Genomic DNA, 21,634 nt, shown 5'->3' on the forward strand with positions numbered 1-21,634 from the left:
ATAGTGTCTGGAATTCTGTAATGTTTGGGCTAGCTTTCTGGAGGATCTCAGGACCAGACTTGATCTTAGGGGAGGAGTTCAGGAGGCAGGAGAGCCACCAGGAGGATGGTCAAAGATGGAATGTCTCATTTCCAGTCCTTCTCAGCCCTTAAATACCTTGGTATGATTCCATCATTACAGCACACTCTGCATGTGTGAACTAGGGAACCTTACATCATCATGCTAAATACCAAGTATATGTACACTAAAGGACCAAAATCTCATCAATTCCACTGAGTTAATACCTTGTTGAAAGTATCCTTGTTTCAAATATACTTCTCCAGAGTTCTGGCCCTTTATAGAATTCTATTCCAATTGGTTGAAGAACTTGATTATAATCTGTGAGTCTTCTTTAAAGTATCAGATTAGTTCAGTACTCAGTACCCTATGAAGTAAAAGCTCTCAGTTAAGTCCCTGAGAAAGAATAGCTAAAGGAAGTAGGGGGAAAAGGAAAGCATCTTGACTTTTAGCCTTAGATTCCTTCTATTATTTTTTGACTGTGGAAATAGCTTTTAAATTGATGCATCAGGAGAATATTGGACTTGTCATTCCACCCACCCAAAGAGGGTATTTCCCTGAGGAAGTAGCAATTATTGGCAGCTTTTGTAAATTGGGAGTCAAGAATAGGTTGGGTAACAATTATTCTTTTCTACCCAACTCCTACCCTAATACTTGGAGAATCCAGCATACATACTGATTATCCTTTAAATACCAAGCCATTCTTTTTATTAGTCTACTCACCTACCATGTACTACTCCTTCACCCCTATTAGCCACACACTAAAATGGCCAACCCCTCAATCTTGTCAACATTCATAATTGTACCACCTCCATGTTCAATAATTCTGAAATAATCCCCTTATCTGATTATAATCTATTGGCTTTTCACCCATTTCTCTTCCCTTCACTTATAAAACCTCTACTATTATGATTCAAACCAGTTTCAATTGTTCAGTGATGAAGAGAGTTATCTACATGCAGAGAGAGGACCATGGGAACTGAGTGTGAACCACAACATAGCATTTTCACTCTTTTTGTTGTTTGCTTGCATTTTATTTTGCTTCTCTTTTTTCATGTATCATGATAATTGTGTAAATTTGTATGCATATATTGGATTCAATATGTATTTCTACCATGTTTAACATATAATGGACTACTTGCCATCTAGGAAAGGGCATGTGGGAAAAGGGGAAAAATTGAAGCACAAGATTTTGCAAGGGCTAATGTTGAAGAATTGTCCATGCATATGTTTTGAAAAATAAAAAGGTTTAATTTTAAAAAATGCCTCTGCTCTTCAACTACACTAAACTATTTTCCTCTTTTTTTTTCATCTTTATTATTAATTAGCCAATTCAATTCTTCACTCTGTTTTGTTTTTTGTTTTTGAATCCCCATCTCTTTTACATTGCCAGTTATGCCTTAGATAACAATCAACTTCACTTCTGTGCCTACATATATGTACAGCTGAACTGAGTACACTACAAATTTATACTACTTTTTAAATAGTACCTTATGTTTTTCAAAATACATGTCACAATAGTTTTCAACATTCATTTTTGTAAGATTTGGGGTTTTAAATTTTTCTTGCTTCCTTTCTTATCTCCCTCCACCCCAAAACAGCAAGCAATCTAATATTGGTTAAATACATACAATTCTTTAAAATATATCTATATCCATTATAAAATTTTATAGTATGTAACCCCAACTGGGCCATCACTGCTGCTAGGCAATCTTGTTAATTCACTATCACATTCTACACAGAGGTACTTCTAATTTTTTTCATTCCTCCTCAAATCTTTCTTAGCTTCTCTTGCCCTCATTCTCTCAATAGGAAATTTTGCTTTGCATTTTAGAAAAAACTCATTTAGAAAAATTCCCCTTCTCTTTGTCTCCATTTTGCCACTCTCTTCTCCTTAATCCTGTCTTACATGATAAAGTAATATTTCTCCTTAGTAAAGCTAATCCTTCACTTTGTCCTAGTGATCCCATTCCACCCTATCTCCTCCAACAGATGGGCCCTTCAGTCATTCCCACGCTTTCATTTTTTTTTTCTTCTCTCCTTCTCCTGGTTCATTTCCTACTACCTACAAACAACCTTATGAGTCCTATCCTGAAAACAAAATAAAACAAAGCAGAACACTTTACTTGATCTTTCCATCCCTGCTGTCATTCTATTCCATTCCTGTCCTTTGTAGCTGAAGTCCTCAAAAAGACTTTCTACAAAAGATGCCTCCACCTTCTTTCTTCTCGCTCTCTTCTTAAATATTTACATTCTGGCATCCAAAGGAGTATGTTCTTCCTCCTCTGCTCCAACTACTGATCTTATGCATTTCCTTTAAATCCTAATTAAAATCCTTCTTAAATATAGGGGACTTTTCTAACTCCTCTTAATTCAAGTAACCTCCCTCTTTTAATGATTCCCTATTTATCTTGTATATAGTTTTTTTTTGTATTTGTTTGCCTGTCTTTCCCATCAATTGGTAAGCTCTTTGAAGACAAAGATGGTTTTTCCAGTCTTTTTGTGTCTGACACAGTAGAGATTAACAACTTGGAAAAACAACTTCTAGACTTCACAGGTAAATAGCTGTATCAGGCTTAAGAGAAATTTTTGAAACTCACTAAAAAGAAAAAAAAAAAAAGCACTTTAACTGTTGAGACTATTAAAGAAAAAAACAATTATAATAGCTTTCCCCAAAATTCAGTGAAGCCTACTAAATTATATCTCTAACAATCGTGGGTTATGACATATATTTATAAGAGACAATTCCAAATTCATTAAGGTTACCACTAGAACCCTTAAGGGATATATGGGCACATTTTAAGGACCCAATTTGTTAAAGCAAAAACAAATTGGGATAGTGGCACCAAAGTATGTACTGCACCACCAAAGTTTTTTGGTAGGAGCAATGATGCTTTGCTTTAAGTAACATTGAGCTCAATAAACAGCAGATGTACAGTTTTTATATTATCAAATATAATAAAAAAAATACTCCCAAACCATACCCAACTTCTTAATAAAAACAAAATATTTTTTCATCTATCTGTCCTATCTACTGCAAACAAAAAGAGACCAGCTATGGATACAAAAAAGTCTAAATTCAAGTCTCAATTCTAATACTGAGTAATATTATATGTTGTAATCTTTCTGAGCTTTCCCCCTCATCTATAAATTTAGAATGATACACATTCTGACTATCTCATGTTATTATTGTGCAGCTCAGATCAGAAAGTTTATGTGTGGAGTGCCTTATAAATCTTAAAGTGGAATATCAATGTGAGGGGTTACTAATGTTCAAACATATCCCTTGGGTCAATGACTAATCGACCACCTTTGAAATTTTTGCAGGTAAATTCAAGAATTGTCAGTGGTGCTGCCAAAAACCTAATTCATAGACATTCTAAATTGGGAAAATACGTTTCTTATGGGATACTTCTCCAGGGAAAAGCTCCTGAATCAAAGGTGAAAGCATCGTGATCAAATGATATAAAATAACAACACAAATGATGAATCTAGGGAATTTTTCTTATAGCTCTAACCATGGAATTGTAACTATTAACTATTAATAATCAGCCCTTTTATGCATCTCCTGAATTGAATTTGATTTATTTCATGTACTTTTTTTTTTCTTTTATGTGCAAAGTGGAGGGGGGGAGGCAATCAGTATGGAATATCAAATATACTGTCAGACTTAGTTTATTAATTTTCTGAATATTTTTAATATTTCTGAATAATATTGGGGAGGAATAATATTATTCTGAATAATATTAGAATAGGAACATATGCAGAAATGGAAGTATTATAAATTCTAAAAAACAAAACAACAAACCCTGATCATTTACTCCTGAATTTTACTCTGCAGCATTTCTGTCTTTGGGTCTTGTTAGACACCTGATTGCAGGAGTCACATGATGGGAATAAGAAGTTTAAGATGGAATTAAAGTTTCTGTATTTAGTGATTAACTAATAAAGTTTATGTATTCAGTGATTAATTACCAACCGTATTGAAACAGTGTCATAAATGAGTGGCTTTTCCTTGTGAACAAGATAAAGAAAGACTGAAATTGTCCTTGAATGCCTTGAGCTTTGTTTATTAGGAAACTGGACATCCTATCTCTTAGTGTAGTAGATGCTGCCAGAAGGCCAAATAAATTGGGCAAAGTTATTGAGACAACACTGCAAATGGAACTCAACAGAAGCCATCCCAAGACTTCTATATTCTTAACTTTTTACAGCTTATCCTTTTAAAAATGGCTCCTAATTGGTCCCACTGGGAGGCTCAGGGCTCAGCCATCCCAGGCACAACAAGTACAGATTTGAGGACTGTCACCTATGATATAGGTTTTACAAGAGAAAACATGGAAATCTCCACTAATACCTGGACAGGTTTTTTGACTAAACTATATTGCTCCATAATAATAATAACTGACAACTGTATAGAATTTTGAGAGTGCAAAAATACTTTACATATATTATTTTGTTTAATCTTTAGGACAATTCCATGAGACAGGTATTTTTGTTGTTTATTAATTTTTATACTTAAGAAATAAGTAAAAGAGCCTCAGATAGATTCAGTTTACCCGAGATAAAATATCTAGTAACTACCAGGAGTGGAATTTGAACCTAACTCTCTCTTTACTGGAAAGTAAACATGGTTACTATTAGATTATACCATGGACCATACTGTACTATGACAATTTTTTTTTCAGATTCCCTTCCCCTGGATTTAATTTATTGCACATTTATATAGTCTATTGTATGTAAACTATTACGTGACATTAGGGATGCAGATGGAAAGGTAGTGATGTCTTGAAAGGTGGAAGCAAGTCCTTCACCTAGATAATGGCATACAAGTGAAATTAGTGAAATATTTACAAGAAATTAAAGTGACAGGCAATAGGGACATTATGGGAAGACTCACTGCTAATTATGGATGTGGTGGGGGTGTTCTCCTCATGAAAAATAGTATAGTTGAGTTTGAGCTTGAAAGAAGTGGAGGATGGCTTGGGCGGGAGGGGGGGGAGAAGAAAGGGGGAGCCAAGATGGTGGAGAGCAGGCACAACTCTCTGTGATCCCCTCTAACCTTCTCTCAAACCAACAGCAGATTAAAACTCTATATTGGCTTTTTTGAAGTCAAAGAATCTACAGATATTTGGAGTACAACACATTCCTAGAAAAAGATACCTTAGAAGAACTTCAGAACAGGTCTGTTTCAAATGGACAAGGGGACAGTCTGTGGAGCCCCAGACTGCAGCACAGGGAGACTGGGGCAAGGAGCTGGGGCTAAAAGTCAAAGTATTGAAGCTTCCACCCATCTGGGAATCTTCTGTGAGCCTTTTAGGCTACTCTGTCCTGGTTGCAAGCAGGTGTTTTGGTGCCTTTTGCAAAGGGCAAATTGTACACCACTGAATCAGCCCCAGAATAACACTGGACCTAGCCACCAATACTCAGCAGTGGAAATCAATCAGCAGAACTGCTCCAGGGCAAATTAAAGCAGCTCTTGCTCCTTTGCATTAAACAGACCTCAAGCCTTTAAAAAGAAAAGAATAAAAAAAAAAAAAAAGAAAAAGAAAAAAAAAAAAAAAGAACTCTCACCATTTTATGGAGAGAGAGAAGAGGAGACCTCAAATCCTGAGGTTCCTAAAAAGCTGGAGTTGGTGAAGCCTCAAAGAGAGACATGACCTGGTCCCCATTTCATGAGGCTTTCTTCAAAGATTGCAAAAGGATCTTAAAAGAGAGTTAGAAGAAAAGTAGGGAAATTAAATTAGATCATTGCAAGAAGAACCTTTTTCCATAAAAGCATATAATGTCCTACAAAAGTGATATGAAAAAGACACCAATTGACTGAAAAACAAGTTTGTGAAATGGAAAAAAGAATCCAATGACCAAGAAAAAAATAAATTGGCTAACGGCAAAAGTTGCTAAAAAAGGTAACTGAAGAAAATAAAACACTAAAAATTAGAATTGAATGAATGGACGTGAATTACTCAATAAAAGTTCAAGAATCAATCAAACAAAAACAAAAACAAAAAAAAGGAAGAAAAATAGAAGAAAATGTGAAATATCTCCTAGAAAAGAACAACTGACCTGGGAAAATCGACCAAGGAGAGACAGTCTAAGGATTACTGGACTTTCTGAAAGCCATGATGAAAAAAAAAAGAACCTAGACATTATCTTACAGGAAATCATAAAAGAAAACTGTCCTGAAAATTTTAGAATCAGAAGGTAAAATAGTAATAGAAAGAATTCACTGATCATCTCCTGAAAAAAAAAAAAATTCAATCCACAAGGAATATTGTAGCTAAATTTCAGAACTATTGCACCAAGGAAAAGATATTGCAAGCAGCTAGAAAGAAACAATTTAAATACCAAGGAACCATAATTAAGATTGTCATGACTTAGCAGCTTCCTCCTTAAAGGATCAAAGTGCCTGAAATCTGATATTCTGAAAAGCAAAGGAATTTGGGTTACAGTCAAGAATAAGCTGTGCAACTAAAATGAGCACTATCTTTCAGGGAAGAAGATGGACATTCAATGATATAGTGAATTTCAACTATTTCTAATGAAAAGATCAGAACTGAACAAAAAAAATTTGATCTCCAAACTCAGAACTCAAGAGAAGCATAAAGTAAAAAGGAAAGAACTCTTGAGAACTATTTTCTGTTATGGGCATACTTAGAGAATGTGGGTATTATTTGATTTTATTATGATACTATGAAAAAGAAATTAGTTGTAGAAATAGGATCGTACTGGAAAAAGAGGAAATGAGTATAAAATAAGAGAAATTACATCTCATGAAGAGGCAAAGAAAATCCTAAGAGAAAGAAGGAAGGAGGGTGAGACTTGTGTGAATATTACTCTCATCAGATTTGGCTCTAAGAGAGAATAGTAGACATATTTGGTTTCACAGATAAACTTGTCTTATCTTATAGGGAAGTGGGGGGGGGGAAACAAAGGAAAAAACTAATAGAAGGGAAAACAAAAGAATTAGGGGAAAGGTATAAAAAAGGGGAGGGGCCCTACAGGGGGAGGACTGTTTGAAGGAGGTGGTCATCAAAAGCAAAATACTGGGGAGGAGGGCAAGGGGAAAGGCAAGAGAAAACCTAATTTGGGGTAAATAAGATGCCAGGATACTCAGAATTAATTATTTTAACTGTGAATGTGAATGGGATGAACTATCTCATAAAACAGAAGAGAATAGCAGATGGGATTAAAAGCCAGAATTCCACAATATGTTGTGTACAAGAAACACATTTAAAGCAGAGTGATGAAACATACTGAGTAAAGGTAAAGGGTTGGAGCAGAATATATTATGCTTCAGGTGAAGAAAACAAAAGCAGGAGTAGTCATCCTGATCTCAGATCAAGTAAAAGCAAAGATATATCTAATTAAAAGATATAAGAAAGGAAACTATATCTTACTAAAGGGTACCACAGTTAATGAAGCAATATGAATATTAAACTTATATGCACCAGTGGTATAGTATGGAAATTCCTAAAGGAGAAGTTGAGAGATACAAGAAGAAATAGTTAGCAAACTTATACTGGTGAGGATCTCAACTTTGCTCTCAAAGAACTAGATAAATCAAACCATGAAATAAAGAAGAAAGAAGTTAAGGAGGTAAACAAAATGTTAGAAAAGTTAGGTATGATAGATCTTAGGAGAAAATTGAATGGAGACAGAAAGGAGTTTAGTTTTTTTTCTCAGCGGTTCATGGAACATACAAAAATTGACCATGTGTTAGGGCATGAAAATTTCAAAATCAAATTCAGAAAGAAATAAGTGGAGGATTTAAAATTATATGTAAGAATGAGTGTTTACTTGAGAAATTTTTAAGAGTGGAAATACGGAATAGTAGAGAGACTTCCAGATATATAGTCTGCAGACCTGAGTCAAAATTTTAATTCTGACACATACTGGTTTTGTGACTTTGAATATTCATACATTTTTCATTCATTCATATTCATCTATTTATTTATCTATTTTCTCATATTATCTATTGTATCTATTTTCTCATATTTAGTTTGAACTGGCAGTTCTTGAAGACCATACCTGAACAATAATGAACTATACAACATCTTTCTTTTCAAGTCACTGTATTATAGAACTTAAGATTTTAAATTTTGCATGAGATCAGAAGATAGGGGATATGTATTCAGTCATTCCCGTGTTATAGATGAAAAAACTGATGTTCAGAGAGGCCAAGCAATTTTTTTCATAAATACTCAGCTAGTATCAGAGACAGAATTTAATTCCAGAAGATGACAAATAAATAAATTATGAGGATTACAATAATAACAAATATAATACACTTTGCATACATTATCTAGTTTGATTCTCATTAATAACCCTATATTGTAGGAACATTATTATTTCCATTATAGAAATACCAAAAATGAGGCACAGAGAGGTCAAATAATTTGCCTAGTTTGATTCACACAATTAATGAGCATCTACAGAGTGATCTGAACCCAGGTTTTGCTGACTTCAAGTTCAGCACTTTATTTATACCATGTCTGTTTCTCAAACTTTTCTTGACTTTGTTTGAAGACTTTTAATGAAGCGCAAACTAATTTTCTAGTTTTTTTTTTAATCACTCTATTTCTATAAGGAAGCATTTTTTGTTTTACTTTAAAATTTTTATTTTTCTAAAAAGATAGAAATCTCGGTGATACTTAAGAGTTCCAATTTCCCTCCCTCTTTTAGGATTCCTGGTTCTTATTTTTTAACCATCTATCATCCATTTATGTATAGACATTCATATTTCATCTTTTTCTGTATAGTCCAATGGATTTTTTGCTTATTCCTTTCTTGAACTTTGTCTCTTGTGGATTATTGGAAATCTTTTGCTATTCTTCTTCCTACATTGTAACTATTCTTGATGATGCCAACCTTGGCAGGGGTACATAAGCAATTTTCGCTTTTCCTTCTTTTTCAGCTTAAAGTATTTTCAATTAGTGTTATAAAAGCCAAGGGCATTTTATTGTTTAAATCCTGTATTGTTCAATGTACTCTATTCTTGGCAAAACGATTTTCTTTATTTTAAGCAGTGATCCAAAAGCTCAAATCTTATTCTGAGAAAGCATTTTGTCATGTCTATTATCAGAAGTAACAATAAAAACATTCCTTGTTCCTTCAGATCTCTACTGTTCTGCCCAGAACTTCAGAAACTTTAATATTTTGTTTAGGATTCCTTTTTATGTGCATTTTGTGTATCCAAATGAAGCACTAGACTTGACAAGTCTTGTGAGATCCTCTGTCACATCCAGGATATATTTCCCATGAACCAAAACAGACTTTTCCATGATTAATATCAGCAGAAAGTCCCAAATATCTCTATTAAATGACATTAACCTTTATGCAACTATTGTCTTCTTAGATGGTCGAAGGGAAGAGCCACATACCCATTGCTCCATGTTCATTGATTCTTCTTTTGAATCTTCTGTTGTATATCTTTTAACCTTCACCCTCCTGACATAGGCTAAAATTTCCTTTTCCTTTAAAAGATACTTTTTCTTTTCTCTTCTCTTCTTTTCTTTTCCATTTTATCTCTTTTGTTTTTCTCTTTCTAAATAAATGTTGTATAATTTTCTTTTCTTTTTTTATGTCTCAAGTCTCCTTGGCAATTTAAAGAATTTAAAAGTATTCTTTCAGTAATTTTGCCTTCTTTTTGTAGCAGCTTACAGTTACCTGATTGTGAAGGAAAGACAAACAGTACATACCCTTTGCAGATCATATGAAAATCTATCCTTTATATTTATTTCCTAGTAAGTAAATATTTATTCCTTTGTCCACTAAGTGTAAGAAAAAAATGACTTGATAAATGATTGCAGGTGAATATTATAGGGAGAGAAGGGACAGAGAGAGTTTGAAGTTTCAAGCTTGGGTAACTTTACAGTATGCTGACATAGAAATAGAGAAGTTAGAAAAAGAATAGATAGGGTTTTTTGTTTCTTTTGTTTTGTTTTGTTTTTGATAGGTGCAAGACAAGGAATTTTGTTTTGAACAGGTTGAGTTTGACATGCTAGAAAGTTACATTTCAACTGAAATGACTAGTAGCAACTGTGATATTTAAACTCAGATGAGATTTAAAAGATATGGACAGAGGTCAAAATTTAAGCCATGTGAGAGAATGAGATTGCAAAAGCAGAAAGTAGAGAAAGAATAGGGATATCAACATAACTTGATGAAAGGGGATCAGGATTAAAGATTCAAAGACTTGAATTTAGATCCTTGGTTTGCCATTTAATATCTATATGGCTTTTGGCAAATCTTTGGTCCTCAGTTACCTTATATAGAAAATGAATGGGTTGAATGTGATGATTCCTAATATATCTTATAGCTCTAAAATTATGATTCTATGAATAGGAGAATGGCCAAAACAAAGTCATGGTATTTTCATACTTTGGAAAAAGTGTAGAGAAAGAAGTTGAGGCCATGAAGGATACTAAGAATCAGAGAGGAAGATAGACAATTGAAAAAAAAGTCAAGAGAGGAGTAAGCCAACAGGCCAAATTCATCAAAAGATAAGAAAGATAAGGACTATATGATTTTTTTTTTTTTTAGATTTGGTGATCAGGAGGCGACTGATGACTTTGGGGAAAGTAGTTGCAGTCATCAGAATGGAAGGTTTGAGATGTAGGATGCTGAGAGCTGAGGATTGAACCCCTGATAAAGCAGAAACAGAAAGTTTAGGTGGCCACATGCAAAAGCTTATTTTATAATGCCTATTAATGAGTAGTCTGAGGGTGGTGGACCACTTCAGCTTGAGTGTTTTAAGTTTTCATGGGATAAAATTTATGGAATAATCACACTAAGGCTAGTATCAATCAACAGACTATACTAGTGAGAGACCTCAGTCTTACAGTAGTAGATAAATCTAACCCAACAATAAATGAGAAAGAAATTAAAAAGGAGAACGTAATTCTAGAAAATGTAGATATAATAGCTTCTGGAAAAAGTTGAATGGTAATATACCTTTGAAAGGAATATACCTTTGTCTCATCAGTACATAACACCTAATCAAAAACTGACCATGTTAGATCCTAAAACCTCAGAACTAAAGGTAGAAAAGCAGAAGTATTAAATGTATCCTTTTCAGATCAAAATTCAACAAAAATTATACTCAATTAAAGGCAATGGAAAGATAAATGAAAATTGATTAAACCCTAAATAATCTAATCCTTAAGAATAAATAGATCAAACAACAAATCATAGAAACAATTAAAAATTTTACTAAAGAGAATCACAATAATGACATATATCAAAATTTATGGGATGCAGCCAAAGAAGCATTTAGGAGAAAATGTATATCTCTAAACACCTGCATCAAAGAAATAGAGACAGAACAGATAACAAATTGGACATGTGAGAAAAAAAAATTCTTCAAAGCCTCATTTTAATATTCTTGATAATATCAAAGTAAAACAGGGAAGAATGATAGATTTAATTGTAAATCCTTAATTATAAAGTATTCATGCCCTAGCTCTACTTCTTTTTTATGGATATTTAAATAACAACACGGAATACATCAGCCTTTATGTCAGGAAGAGATGCATTAAATCATGCAATTAAAACTTATTGTATTTGTCAAATGGCATAGGCAATTTAAAACTCTTTGGGCATAATTCTAGATTGCTCTCTGAAATGGTTGGATTAGTTCACAATTCCATCAATGATGAATTTAGTGGCCCAATTTTTTCACATCCCTTACAATGTCACTTTCCCTTTCAATCGTTTTAGGCTATGTAATAGGTGTAAAATGATATCTCAAGTTTGTTTTGATTTCAGTCTCAATAATAAATGATTTAGAAGATTTTATATGACTATATTTCACTTTGATTTCTTCATTGAAAATGACCTTTTCATATCCTTTGATCATTTATCAATTGGAGAATGACTCATAGATTTGACAAAGTTATTTATATATTTTAGATATTAGACCTTTGAATGAGAAAGAGTGTATAAAGTCTCCCCCCACTCCAGTTCTCTATTTTCCTTTTGATTTTGGCTATATTTGGTTTATTTGACTTTGTGTTCTTGAGAAAGTCACTAATCTCTTAGTAATCTTAGGCAATTGTAAGATTATTTTGCAGATGAGCTGCTGATGTGGATTAATTAGAAGATAGAGTGATCTCTATACAAACAGAGGTTTCCTACATGTATATATGATGCCTTGTTGTCTCCTGTCTCTTCCAGCTCATGTGTCTGAAGTGTACTAATAAATATGATACATGTCTTCTTGCAATTTGAAACAAGAGTATAAACATCTGTCTCTGTACTGATGACATGCTTTTTTTTTTTTTTTAGTTTTTATTATCTTTAATCAGGAATGAACTCAAGAAGCAGTTGACTGCTAATTATTGTAGCAAAAGAAGCTGAATATAAACAAATAAAATTGTGTGGCAGACGTTTTCCAACATCATGATGACCAATATAAAACAGCCTCTTCCAATAGGATAATTCAGGTAACTAACTCTTTGGTTCAGACTAGGTGGATGTTTCAGTTAGATGGCTCATAATCTGACTTCTACAGAAGGGTAGGTACTAAGGTTCTTTCATGTTTGAATTACCTGCCTAAAGAATTTTTCAGGTCAAAATAATCTCTTCCATGCTACATGGAGTAGAAATTTTCTGGTTTTCCTTTGAATAGTTTTTAAGAACATTCAATGTTCCTTGGCAGGGCAAATATTGACCCTGCAACATGTAGGCAAGTGCCAGCTCCTGCCACACATGTGAAGGGCTAGAATAGAATACAAATTTGCATTCTGCTTATCATATTCAAAGCATTCCAATATTTAAACTTTTAGAATTTTCAACGAGAATTCATCCCAGAAGCGACTGTTTTCCAGCCTTTCCAGTCTAGGGGCTAACCAAAGATATCTAATTAGATTAAATGGGTGGCAGGGTACTATGGCACATCAAGAAAATATATCAAGAAAATATTCCTTCATAAAGTATCCTTTATTCATGTTATTAGGCTGTAGGCACCACATTTTAGAAGGGACATTGACAAATATTGCCCAGTCTAGTGTAGCCTCCATAGAAATGATCCAGATAACCATGCTAGAACTAGTGTTTAGTGGTTGAAGAAAGAGGGGCATTCTTAGTTAAGAAAATAAAAAAAAATTCTGGGAGAATATATTCACTTTCAATACATATTGGAAGGACTCTCCTGTGGAACAAAGATTAGATTTACTTTGTTTAGTCCCAGTGAGAAGATTAATAGTGATAGATTGATTTAGAAGGAGATAGATTTTGAGTGAGGGGGGAAAAAAGCCTTTTCTGATACAATAATTAGAGCTATCCCAGAATGAAACTTATTGTTTTGTAAGGAACTGAGCTCTTTGTCACCAAAGAACCTCAAACAAAAGATCAATTTTGGGGGACACTGGGAACAGAATTGTTCATGTATCAAGTAGACGTAGGATTAGGTGGATATTAACACTTTTTAATTTTACAATTCAGTGTTTTTGTGATTGTAAAATTGTGTTTTTTAAGCATTTTCTTTAAAAATAGGTTTTTTTGTTGCAAAATAATTTTTGTCATATCCAATTTTGTAACCCCATTTAGTTTTGGATGAATATTTTCATTTTAATGTAGTTCCATTTATTTCTATGCTGTCTAGTGTTTTTAATAGGAATGGATGTTGTATTTTATCAGACCTTATTTTGCATCTATTGAGATAAACATATGATTGTTAGTATTATTATTGAATATGCTAATAGTTTTCCTGATATTAAACCAACCCTGGATTTCTGATATAATTCCCACACAGTTATAGTATGTGATCCTTGTAATATATTGCCAGATCTCTTTGTTAATATTTTATTTAATTTTTTTGCATCAAACTCATTAGGGAAATTAGCACCATATTTGTGCCATAAATTGAATTTAATAATAATTCTTTGATTATTTTTCCAAAGTGTTTATATAGTATAGCAATTAATTATTCTTTAAATGTTTGGTAGAATACATTTGTCCCTGAATTTTTTTTCTTCTTCTTGATAATTTATTCAATTTTTTTTCTAAAATGAGGTTATTTAAATATTTTATTTCCTCTTTTGCTAGTTTGTAATTTATGTTTAAAAAAATTATCCATTTCATTTAGATTCAGGTTTTTTTGATATACAATTAGATAAACTAGCTTCTAATTATTTTAAATTTCCTCGTCATTGGCAATAAATTCATTCCTTTCATTTTTGTTTCTGGCAATATGATTTTCTTTTTTTCTTTTTCTAAAAAATCAGATTAATTACTTATCAATTTTGCTATTTTTTTTTCATAAAACTAGCACCTAGTTTTATTTATTAGTTCAATAGTTTTCTGACCCTCTCTTTATTTACCTTTATTTTGATATATAGGCTTTTCAATTGGTGTTTAATTGGGGATTTTTAATTTGTTCTTTTTTTAGTTTTTTTTTTCTCACCTGCCCAATCTGTTATCTATTCTGCTTCTATTTCATTGGTGTAAATGTTTAGAGATATAAAATTTCTCCTAAGCACTTCTTCAGCTGCATCCCATAAATTTTGATATGTTGTGTCATTATTGTCATTCTCTTTAGTAAAATTTTTTATTGTTTCTATGATTTGTTCTTTGACCTACTTAATTTTGAGGATTATTTAGTTTCTAATCAATTTTTAATTTATCTTTCCATCATCTTTTGTTAAATATATTTTTATTGCATTTTGATCTACAAAGGATGTATTTAATACTTCTGCTTTTCTGCTTTCAGTTGTGAGGTTTTTCTGACCCAATATGGTAAGTTTTTGAGTAGATGCCATGTATTGATGAGACAAAGGTATATTCCTTTGCTATTGCCATTCAATTTTCTTCAGAGAGCTATCATCTCCAAATTTTCTAGAATTATTGTCACCTCTTTAATTTCTTTCTTATTTATTGTAGGGTTAGGTCTGAAAGGGTGAGGTCTCCCACTAGAATTATCTATTTCCTCCTAAAACTAATTAAACTTCTCCTTTAAAAATTTAGATACTATGTTGTTGGATACATCTCTGTTTAGTGTTGATATTACTTCATAATCTATTTTTTTTTAGTAAGATTTAGTTTCCTTCCTTCTCTCTTTTAATTAGATCTCTTTTTTTCTTTTGCTTTGTCTATTATGATTGTTCCTGATTTATTTTTTACATTATCTGAACCATAATAGATTCTGTCCCATCTCTTATCTTTACTCTGTGTCTCTGAGTTTTAGATGTGTTTCTTGTAAATAGTGTTATTTTAGGATTCTGGTTGTTAATACATTCTGCTATATACTTCCATTTTATCAGTGAGCTAATCCCATTTACATTTATAGTTATGATTACTGAATATTTCCCTCCATCTTCTTTCTCATTTTTTGACTCTTCTCTTTCTCAAACCTTATGCCCTGTCCTCATAAGTGTTTTATTTCTGATCAATGACTCTCCCAATTTGCCCTCCCTTCTTTCAATGCTGCACTCCCCGCCCACCTCTCATCCTTTCTTTTATCCGAAATCCCTTTTTACTTCCCTATGGAGTAAGGTAGATTTGTATATTCAACCGAGTATGTATATTATTGCTTTTTTTTTTTTTGAGTCAATTCTGATAAGAGTAAGATTTAAATATTGTCTGTCACTCCCATTATCCTTTCTACTATAATAGCTCTTTCACATTTCTTTTATGTGAGATAATTTGCCTCATTCTATCTCTCCCTTCCCCTTTGTCCAATGCAAACTTTTTTCTCATCCCTTAATTAGTTGTATATCATTGCACTATAGTCATTTCATACCATACCTTCTGTCTATGTATGTACTCCTAATTGTCCTTATAGTTATGAAGTTCTTAAGAGTTAAAAATATAACCTTGTCATATAGGAATACAAATCATTTAATCTTATTGAATCTCTTATATTTTATCATTTTTATTTTTTTCCTTTTTAATGTCTCTTTTGAGTCATATTTAAAGATCAATTTTTTTATTAAGTTCTGCTGTTTTTAATTAGAAATGCTTGAATATCCTCTATTTCATTAAATATTCCTTCCCTTCACTTCCAGAAGAATCATACTGTTTTGTGGATACTTGATTTGTGGTTATTATCCCAATCTTTTGTCTGTAGGAATATTATATGCCAAGCCTTCTAATTCTTTATTGTAGAAGTGCTAAATTACATGTAATCCTGCTTAGATGTGGCTTTGTGATATTTGAGTTGTTTCTTTCTGTTTGCTTGTTGTATTTTTTCCTCAACCTGATTGACATGATAGTTTTCATTTTGAGATTTCTTTTATGTGGTGATCAATGGATCCTTTTAGTTACATTTTGCCTCTTGTAGGATATGAGAGGATTTTTTTCTTAATAAAGTTTTGAAAGATGCTGTTCAGGCTCTTTTTGTTGTTGTTGTTGTTGTTTTTGATCATGAGTTTTATACAATCCAATTATTCTTAAATTACCACTCCTGAATCTATTTGTCCAGGTCAGTTGTTTTTCCAACGAGAAATTTCACATTTTCTTCTTTTTTAAAAAGTTATTTTAACTTTATTTTGTTATTTCTTGAAATCTCATTGCAATCATTGGGTTCCACTTGACCAATTCTAATTTTTAAGGATTTAGTTTCTTGGCCAATTCAATTTTTAATGAGTTATTTTGTTCAGTGAATTTTTAAATATCTTTTTTCCATTTCTGTGTTTATTTTACTATGTTGTTGACTCATGATTCTTTTATATTACTCTCATTTATTTTCCCAATTGTTCTTCTACTTGTAAAATTCATTTTTTAAAAATGTTTTTAAAGCTCTTCTAGGAGATTTTTTTCCCTTGATGTTGATTTATATTTTTTCTTTGAGGCTTCCCATTTATGACATTTTGACTTCTCTGTCACCATAATAATTTTTTAAGGTTAAGTTTTTTTTTTTTTTTTTTGCTTGTGTTTTTATTTTATGATTTTTGTGCTTTTGTGTAAGAGTTGGGTTCTGCTCCCTCACTTCTCAAATTTCTTGTTCTGGGGCCCAGAGCTATTGGTTCACATTAGAAGAGGCCTCCCTATTAACCTGTACTAAGGGTATGGTCTCCCTGCTTTCCAACTCCAGGGGCAGGATCTCACTGCCAGCTTTTTGGGTGTAGTGGTAGAAATAGCTACTGATCAGCAATGGAGTTTGTGTGTGTGTGTGTGTGTGTGTGTGTGTGTGTGTGTGTGGTGGGAGGAGGGTTCCTTGGAGATCTTGCTGTGCTGTTATTTTGAGACAGATGGCTTACCTTCTGGGTTGCAGGCTTGCAGTGGAGTGGAGCCTTAGTGGTGGATTTCCTTAAGGCCTCAGAGCTTTACTGTAGACCAGAGTATGCTTCCCTCCCATCCCAGTGCAACAGATTTTTCCTGCTGGGTTGATAGGCTGCTTCTTCACTTCTAAACAGATTATGAAGTATTTTTTAAGGTTATTCAGAAGGAACTTGGGAGAACTTCAGGGAATTTCTTCCTTGTGCCAGAAGTTTATAATATAATTTTAAAACTTCATTTTTTTTTTTTTATTTTTTGGATAAAGGGATTTTTATATATAATAAATTCTTTAGCTCTCTATCTCCTATGAACTATGATTTCTTGAAGATCATTGACATTGGGTCAATAACCACACTTATCAGTAATCTGTAATAATGGAAATTATAAAAATGCATTCTCTACATGATTTAGTTGTTATAAGGCTTGAGTGAGATAATAAGTAGAAATTGTTTTGTGACCTTAAAGCACTATGTTAAAGTAAATTAATAATCAAACATAAATAATAAAATTTAAATTCACAAGGATACTTAGGGAACATCAAATTTAGTATGTGTATCTTTACAATGAAGGAAATGGAGACCTAGAAGGGGAAATGAGTAAGCTAAATATATCAAATATCAGAACATATGTTAAAACCTAAGTTCTGATTTTAGAACTAAAGCTATTTTATATAATACAACAGAATGCTACTAAAGAACAACTGTAAGAAGATTATAAAGGGAAAATTTCTTTCTAAAAATTATAGGAATGATACATATATTTAAATTATGTATTATTAATAGGAATTATCACCTTAAGTTTTCTGAAGTTCCACTTTTGATCTTCAGAGTAATAAAGGAGCAAAGAAACCTAATTGCCACTGGTGATCTAGTGGTCAACATTCACATCATTAGTACCTAATTTCCAAGAAAAATATGAGGTGATACTAAGAAAAATAAAATTTGTTTTTAGATAAAACCTAATGGAGCTGAAGAAATAAATACAAAGTGTGAAAAGATATTCAACTTAAGGAAGAGTTATAAAATATCTCTAGCAGCAATGGACAATAAAATGAATGAAAAGAATGGTGACTTGTAGAAATTTATTGCAAGAATGGTTTTTCAAATGAATGATAAAGCAATGCTATGAATAGTTTATTTTTGAATAAGTAAAAACAAGCAAGTCAATAAATTGTGGATTGTTTTGTTTTTCCTTATAGTGTGTTCAGTTATCTTGATCAATATTTGAATTTTAAATTCAGAAACCATAAAGAGATGTATTCATTTATATCATTTTATGGCAAATTCTCATTTACATTTACAAGATTTTTCAAGTGGCCATTTTTTTTTGAAGTGAATCTACCTTTAAAAGGAAAAAAAATTCTTTACCCCATTTAGTAATGAGTGTTTGAGCTAGTATATGACATAGCTAATCTATTACTTGAATAGTATTCTACGGCTCCCTTGATAATGAGTTTGAAGTCATTTGGACAAATGGCTTATAGTTTATATGGCAATTGGTTTACTTTTCCCTCTGGAATGTGAAGTCAAACAAGACATTCTAAACAATTTGAAAAAAATCAAGCAGGGAAAAACAATTAAAAAATAAAAATCCCTCCCATAGAGCCATAAGGTCTGATAGAAGCATGTAAATCTCCAAATAAGAGAGAAAACACTTAACAAAATACGCAAATTAACAGAGAAAGAAATTTTTCTTATTTAATTTATGAATTTTGTTAGTTTTCTGCTTTTAAAGTGGTACCACATATAACAGTGTCAAGAAGCATCATTGGAATGAAATGTTGGTTGATGTGGAGCCAGCATATTTATGACCTTTTTGAGAAGTTAATACAAAAGAGTGTTTGTCATTAAAGGTCTCCCCAGGTACCTCATTGTAGTATGGCAGGAATCTTAGGTGCTCAAAGGCTGGGCCACCTGCAGAACAAAAGCTCTGTCAAGGTTTGGGTAGGTTTGGGAGGACTTTTAAGTCCTGGCTAACATATGATAATTGTCTCAGAATCACTCAGTTTAGCATAAGCTTAAAGAGGCTAATTATTACTGATATGGACATTTAACTAATGAACATTTTTCATTATAGCAATTCATGGTGACCAGGCAAAGTGGATGGCCCTTGCAACTGGTAAGTTGATATTCTTAGTGCATAAACAGGAATTTTTGAGCATTAAAAGATAGAGAAAGAACAGTAAAGAATGTTTACCTATATTGCTGTTCTGTGAGGTGAATAATAGATGTTGATAAACCTTGTCTCCTCCCTGTCACAAGTGTTTCAGCAAAATATTAGGTGTTATATACATACATTACTTCCTCTATGCAACCAACCAGTCCTGGTGGCTTGTGATTATTCTCTATCATTTCTTGGTTAATGTTTGGCATTTCATGCCCTTTTCAATCTGACTTCCTTTATTCTTTCAGACTTCTGATTCCCTTCTCCTATCATATAATCTCTGTTCAGCCAAAATAGCCCTACTTCCTGTCCACCAAAACTTGAATGTATTTTTTTCATTATCTTCCTAGAGACTTCCCTGAAATGTGCTTTTTCTTTATCTCCCCTAGAAACCATATTTTTCTTCAAATGTTAATTCAAATGTTATGTCCCATAGTAGGTCTTCCTCCATTTCCCCAGTTCTTAGTGACTTCTGAAATTATTTTTATGTACATTTTGTTTACTTTGTATTTATTTTGCATCTATAACTTTCCACCTATATACTATTAAAATACAAGCTTCTGGAAAACAGAACTGTTTCATTGTTTTAGTAACTCTACTACTTATCACAATGCTGCTGACATTTAATAATTTCTTAAGTATTTATTGAACATATGAATGAATGAAAAACATATCAGGCACATTCTGTTGATCACATGAAATGCATATTACATAATATTCAGACTGGTGCTCACTTGTGATTAAACTTGCTAAAGAATCTCCTCTCTATTTTGGCCAAAATGCAGTTTATGCTATGGAGAGATTACAGAGTTATTCTTTCCCTATTCGTACAATATGTCTCTAAAGTGGAGTATATTTACCCCAAATGTGTGCAAAAGGATCGCTTGGAATATATAAAGAAAACAATATAGATTATTTTCTATTTATTTTGTCTAAATAGAGGAAGAAAATGATTCTCCAATATTTAATATTCACATTCACATGTGTATCTTCCTTCAATTCCTATGTTCTTTGACCACATGTCACTTGTAATACCTAAGATATCCTAAAGGAAAATATAGTTCTACCATTCAGAGGATAATAGCAATATCCCCACTCATTCATTTGCTCTCAGCATATTGCAAATCATTACAATTTTTCTATCACCATTTAATTGTTTCTATGGATTATATTCTTTAGTTTAAACTACAGCAACCCTTTAAAATGGACTAATAGCTTAAAAGAATCCTTGCAAAGAAATGTATTGAAATCAACAGATGTGGAGGATACAAAATAAACCCACATAAATTAGCAGCATTCTTATATATCACTAACAAAATCCAACACTTAGGAGTTACAAAGAGAAATTCCATTTACAGTAACTACCAATAGTATAAAATATTTGGGAATCTATCTGCCAAGGGAAAATCAGGAACTATATGAGCAAAACTACAAAACACTTTCCACACAAATAAAGTCAGATCTAAACAACTGGATAAATATCAAGTGCTCTTGGATAGGTTGAGCAAATATAATTGAGATGACAATATTACCTAAACTAATCTATTTATTTAGTGCTATATCAATCAGACTCCCAAAAAACTATTTTAATTACCTAGAAAAAATAACAACAAAGTTCATCTGGAAGAACAAAATGTTCTTTTTGTTCTTTTGAGGGAACTAATGAAAAAAAAAATCAAATGAAGGTGGCTTAGCCGTACCAGATCTAAAATTATATTATAAAGCAGCAGTTACCAAAACCATTTGGTACTGGCTAAGAAATAGACTAGTTGATCAGTGAAATAGGTTAGGTTCAAAGGATAAAACAGTCAATAACTTTAATACTCTAGTGTTTGACAAATCCAAAGATCCCAGCTTTTGGATAAGAACTCATTGTTTGACAAAAACTGCTGGGGAAATTGGAAATTAGTATGGCAAAAACTAGGCATTGACCTTAACACCAAGATAAGGTCAAAATGGGTTCATGACCTAGGCATAAAGAATGAGATTTTAAATAAATTAGAAGAACAAAGGATAGTTTGCCTCTCAGACCTATGGAAGAGGAAGGAAGGAATTTATAACCAAAGAACTAGAGATCATTATTGATCACAAAATAGAAAATTTTGATTATATCAAATTGAAATGTACAAACAAAACTAATGCAGACAAGATTAGAAGGGATGCAATAAATTGGTAAAACATTTTCACAGTCAAA

This window comes from Antechinus flavipes, chromosome 3 (genome assembly GCF_016432865.1).
Source record: "Antechinus flavipes isolate AdamAnt ecotype Samford, QLD, Australia chromosome 3, AdamAnt_v2, whole genome shotgun sequence".
NCBI classification, from domain to species: domain Eukaryota; kingdom Metazoa; phylum Chordata; class Mammalia; order Dasyuromorphia; family Dasyuridae; genus Antechinus; species Antechinus flavipes.